This window comes from Haliaeetus albicilla, chromosome 15, assembly GCF_947461875.1.
Source record: "Haliaeetus albicilla chromosome 15, bHalAlb1.1, whole genome shotgun sequence".
Taxonomy (NCBI): Eukaryota; Metazoa; Chordata; class Aves; order Accipitriformes; family Accipitridae; genus Haliaeetus; species Haliaeetus albicilla.
The window spans coordinates 11,205,212-11,210,516 of record NC_091497.1 but is presented as its reverse complement, the minus strand read 5'-3'; the positions used below and the strand labels follow the sequence as shown (position 1 = coordinate 11,210,516).

At 42.9% G+C, this 5,305-nt stretch overlaps 1 pseudogene; it reads left to right on the top strand.

The window, feature by feature from the left end:
• The first annotated feature begins 3,572 nt into the window (after nucleotides 1-3,572).
• Nucleotides 3,573-4,780, top strand: LOC104325049 (inositol 1,4,5-trisphosphate receptor-interacting protein-like 1; annotated as a pseudogene).
• The last annotated feature ends 525 nt before the right edge of the window (nucleotides 4,781-5,305 follow it).

The window sequence follows — 5,305 nt, the reverse complement described above, 5'->3', positions numbered from 1 at the left end:
AAATAAATGTTTGCAAAACAAAAGAGGTGATATCAGACATGGACAAACAATTTGTTTCTTTATGGAGCTAATGCTGGTGTGCAACGACAGCAAATACATTATTCTTCCCCCTATCCAAAAAACCTAGCAAACATCTAATTTTTATTGCCATATATAAGCCTGTCACTTAGTCAATATTTTTTTCTAAAATATTTAAGAATTTATCAAAACAGACTTGTTAGACATTGGAATTTAATAACTAATAGGAATGTCATGTATTGATTAATATACTATACACAAAAATAAATTAGTTATTCTGTTGAGCAACATGGTCCTTTATAGCAGTGTGCTGTCAGAGCAAAAAACTCACAGTCACTTGTTTAAGGAGCACATTGCTGTAAATTATATTAATTTCAGCTCTTTTATTTCACACTTGGAGCAGAAGTATGAAAAGCTAGTGACTACAGCAAACAGTTGTGGCATGCATTAATAGATGAGTCTCTCAATAAGTACGAAATGTAAATTTGAGTGGAATTGCTAAAACATGCTAGAGGTTTCTAAACTAGATACTGTCTCGGGGGGGGAATATTCTAAGTGTCCTTGCATATATCATATTCTAATGAATATTCAGTATACCTCAATGGCTTAAAGAGTGAACAAATTGTCTCAGTTATGTTGTAAAAAGAAAACGGAATAATCCAGGCAGATTTGCTTCCTGAAATTTGATTTTATGTTGGCTTTTCATTTAGCCACCACAGCTAGGTTTTAGAAAGGATATGTTATATTAAAGGTATCTTATATATAAATACATGTATCTGTATATATTATGGTTTTTAAAAAGCTACCTAATTACGCAGGAAAAATGTAACATATAGGATTCCCAAGAAGAAATAAGAAAAAAAACCAAAACCAAAACCAAACCCCCAAAATTAAACTGTGAAAGGCATAAAGATTTTATTTGCATAGAGATTCCAATATATGGCATCTTCAGGCAAAGATACAGAGGGGGAGCCAGATAAGCTATGCACTACACTAGTATAGATCTTTGCCTAAGATTGTATAAAGATAGACTAAGGTGGCTTTACAGCTCTTGGATTCAAGTTTGCTTTCATCTGTCCAGTTCAAAATACTGGTAGAGAATCTTGATATCTTCTGAATTTTCATGTCAGCATATCTGACTTGATATATCTAGGGCCCTGTAAGGAACTTCATAACAAGAAAACTGTTCACCTCTCTGTTTAAAGACATTATGTCTCCTAAAACAGAGTCTCTTTTGAAAAGTAATCAATGGGCAAGCAGAACAGTGGAAGCTGTCTCTGTCCACAAGATCTACCATAACTTATATGTACAGAACGAACAAGAAGATGTGAAAGTTCCTTGAAAATCTTTTGCTTTCTTAGGCATGTTAGGACAAATCACAGCCTTTTAGCTGACATTTCTTATGTGTACTATATTTTTGATTTATTTATGTTTTCAACCTGAAAGGGACAGAAATGATACAATATGACTCTGGCAACTAACCAAAAAGCAAATGCAAATATACATTTGAAAAATCAACGTAAACAGTCTTCAGCAATTAAAAATGGGCTTACACTGAATGGATAACTTCATTCTCAGAGACTAATTTGGCCTGCTGTACTGTCGATGGCCTTTGGTAATACTGCCCCTAGGCTCTATTTTGAAAACCATACGCAAGGGAAATGTATGAAACTGAAGTGAGTGAGTACTGCAGTCCTAATCTAAGCAGGCTCTCAAATTGTGCGATATTTTTAGTTCTCTTTCACATAATCTTTTATTTAGGCATCTATTTTATTCTATGAACTTTGCTTCACCTTTTTCCTTGATCAAATGTAGCAATGAGAAACTGCTTTCCTCTGCCATTAGGAAAGAACTAGTATTTGGATACTGATAGGAAGAAAGTTCTAATGAATGGTTGGTAAGAGTTCCTGTCCTCTTTGCAGAGGGTTAGAAAATTGTAATGTCAGCCTGCCAGAAGCTCTGTAATTCACCACAGATATTTCTTCAGCGTCTGTTATGACGGTATATCACTATATTTAAGGTTAGTGTTTTCTCAAAAGAAAGGAAATAATACTGTTTCCCTTGCAGACATTTGGAAACTAAGACACAGTGTCTTGTGGAGAGAAGTTTAGAGTTGGAATTAATCTCTCCTTGAGGGTGAATTAGCACTGAATTCTGGTAATTCTTTCAATTCAAAATAGAATTCCAGTATTTAAATTTCACATCTGAATACTTTTTGTAGAAAGACAATCTAGGTAGAACTCTCAGCAGTGCTCTGTGATGGCATTCAAGATGATCTGCTCCATAACCTTCCCCAGCACCGAGGTCAGACTGACAGGCCTGTAGTTTCCCAAACCTTCCTTCCAGACCTTCCTGTAAATGGGCATCACATTTGCTAACCTCCAGTCAACTGGGACCTCCCTGGTTAGCCAGGACTGCTGAAAAATGATGGAAAGTGGCTTGGTGAGCACTTCCACCAGCTCCTTCAGTACCCTTGGGTGGATCCCAGCCAGCCCCACAGACTTGTGTGTGTCTAAGTGGTGTAGCAGGTCACTAACCATTTCCCCTTGGATTATGGGGGCTTCTTTCTGCTCCCTGTCCCTGTCTTCCAGCTCAGGGGACTGGGTACCCAGAGAACAACTGGTCTTACTATTAAAGGCTGAGGCAAAGAAGGCATTAAGTACCTCAGCCTTTTCCTCAGCCTTTGTCGCTATGTTTCCCCCCACATCCAATAAAGGATGGAGATTCTCCTTAGCCCTCCTTTTGTTGCTAATGTATTTATAGAAACATTTTTATTTTTACCTCAGTAGCCAGATTAAGTTCTAGCTGGGCTTTGACCCTTCTGATTTTCCCCCTGCATAATCTCATGACATCCTTGTAGTCCTCCTGAGTTGCCTGCCCCTTCTTCCAAAGGTCATAAACTCTCTTTTTTTCCCTGAGTTCCAGCCAAAGCTCACTGTTCAGCCAGGCTGCTCTTCTTCCCTGTTGGCTTGTCTTTTGGCACATGGGGACAGCCTGCTCCTGTGCCTTTAGGATTTCCTTCTTGAAGAATGTCCAGCCTTCCTAGACTCCTTTGCCCTTCAGGACTGCCTCCCAAGGGACTCTGTCAACCAGGCCCCAAAACAGGGGAAAGAAAGGAAAGAAAAGAAAAGGGAGCAGAAAAGAGGGGTAGACAAAAAGGGAACAGAAAGGGAGAAGTAAAGTAAATGAAGAAGAAAGGAAGGATAGAGCGGAAGAGAGGAGAGGAGAGATCTGTGATGGGGCTCTGGTGCCTGTGACAGCACAGGGGATGCAATGCAGCCTGGGCCAGCGGTGAGTGCAAGTGCATACGAGGCGGGGGGGCTGAGCTGGACAAGGGCCAGGGCAGAACTGCCAGTTCCTGGGGGGGGTCTCGCCCTGGAGCGAGGGTTCAGCTGCTCAGGGGAGCACCTTGGACAGGACACGGTGCCACCCAGTTCCTTCGCCCCCTCTCCTACCAGCCCAGTTCCCTGAAGCTCCCACCCCCCCTCCCACCACCGCCAGCTCCCTCCTGCCAAGCCCCACTGAGACCCCTTCTCTTCTGTGTCCTGCAGCCCATGGCCGTCATTGTCTTCCTCACCGTAGCTGTGCTGGGCATTGTCCAGACCCCACTACAGGTGGGTGACGAGCTGGATGCAGCCACGCACAGGCTTATGCAGCAGCGTGTGGAGCAGCTGAGCGGGAAGATGACGGCTGCTGCAGTGTATAGAGCCGACCCAGGAGCAGAATGGCGTAGCTGGGGAAGTCCTGCTCCTTGCTGTCTTCCAGCAGTGGTGGTTCTGGGCCTCTGCTCTTGGGGCAGGAGCCATGGTCCTGCTCCTGTGGCTCTGCTGGAGGACCAGAAAAAGGAGCTGTAAGCCAGAAAGCAGCTGCAAGCAAGAGAGCCCCTGAAGTTAAGAGGAGGAGGAGGAAGAGATAGAAGAAGATGACAACTCTGGCGACACATATGATCTGGGCAAATTTTTGGCTCATCGCATCCAGTGGCCAGTGCCATACATGGCTGGCCAGTGCCATACATGGCTGACGTGCAAGTTGGTGGAGGATTTGGTAGACAAGCTTCTTAGTGCCTGCCAAAGATTTTCTGGGAGTAACTTCAAGCCACAGCTGCAACCAGCCATTGGGATGGGCTGTGTCTATGAGGGTTGGAGTGTCTGGGAGGACAGTCTTGGAGGTCCTCTATGGCCTGCTCGTGCCCCTGCAGCCTCCCCCTGGGAATGCCTTCTGCTTGGAGCTGGGCACCGCAGAGAAGGCGCTGACCAACAACTCCTGCCTCCATGTGCAGCTGCAGTGCATGTGCACAAGGGAGCAGCTGGTGGAGGACATCCTCTGCTTCCTCCACCACCACGAGGATGAGCTGAAAAGCCAGAACCCCAGGCTCCTCAATGCCCTTTGCACTAACTCTTGTTTAGACATCAAGAAAACTGCCTGCTGGTTCCAGACATTGATGAAAGGCACCTGGAAGGTTCTGCCTCAGTCACACCACTGCCAGCTGACAGTACTGCCTACTACATGCTCCTGCAAGCTCAGGCTAATGAACACCTCCCAGGAAACCCTGTCCATTGAGATGATTTTTGGGGCGCAGCTAGATGACTCAGACTCCTTCCTGAGCCTTGAGTAGGCAGAGGCCAGTTTTACCACCAGCATGGCGTGGCAGGAGAGCTGTGATGCGGCTGAGATGCAGTTTACCAGGCATGGCCAGCGCAACATCTTCCACCCCAGAAGGGAGAACTTTGATCATGACAAAGATGAATATGTGAATACCTAAAAAGCAGATCTTGTGCAGAGTGGCTGAAATAAAAAAAAAGAAAAGAAAATTATCCTAATTTTAGAAAAAAGAACATCTTCAGTTATTCAGTTTCTAAAAAGAAACTTACTCTGTACTTCCACTGTAATACATTAACTAAATCTAAAAATTAATTAAATATTTTTTATTAAGTTTCCTGTTAATGTATACTTTGAGTAAGTCTGTATGCTAGATTCCTGTAAATATTCAGTTTCCTTTAAATATTCTAAGTCTCTGGGGAATTTCTTTAGAATAAATTGACTCTGCATATGAATGTTGACACAATCTTAACTTTAGACATTCATCTCTTACGTGAGGCAAAGGTATCACTGAAGAAAAAAACTTTTAATTATCCATTAAGTTTGCATAATACTAGTTAGCAGAAGCTTTCTTAGTTAAGCTGCCTTCCTTAACACACTCACTTTAGTAATTTACACAACAACCAACTGAAAAATTACCTTATTTAAAGGTCACCTTCCTTTAAAAAAAAATTTCACTCTTAAATTT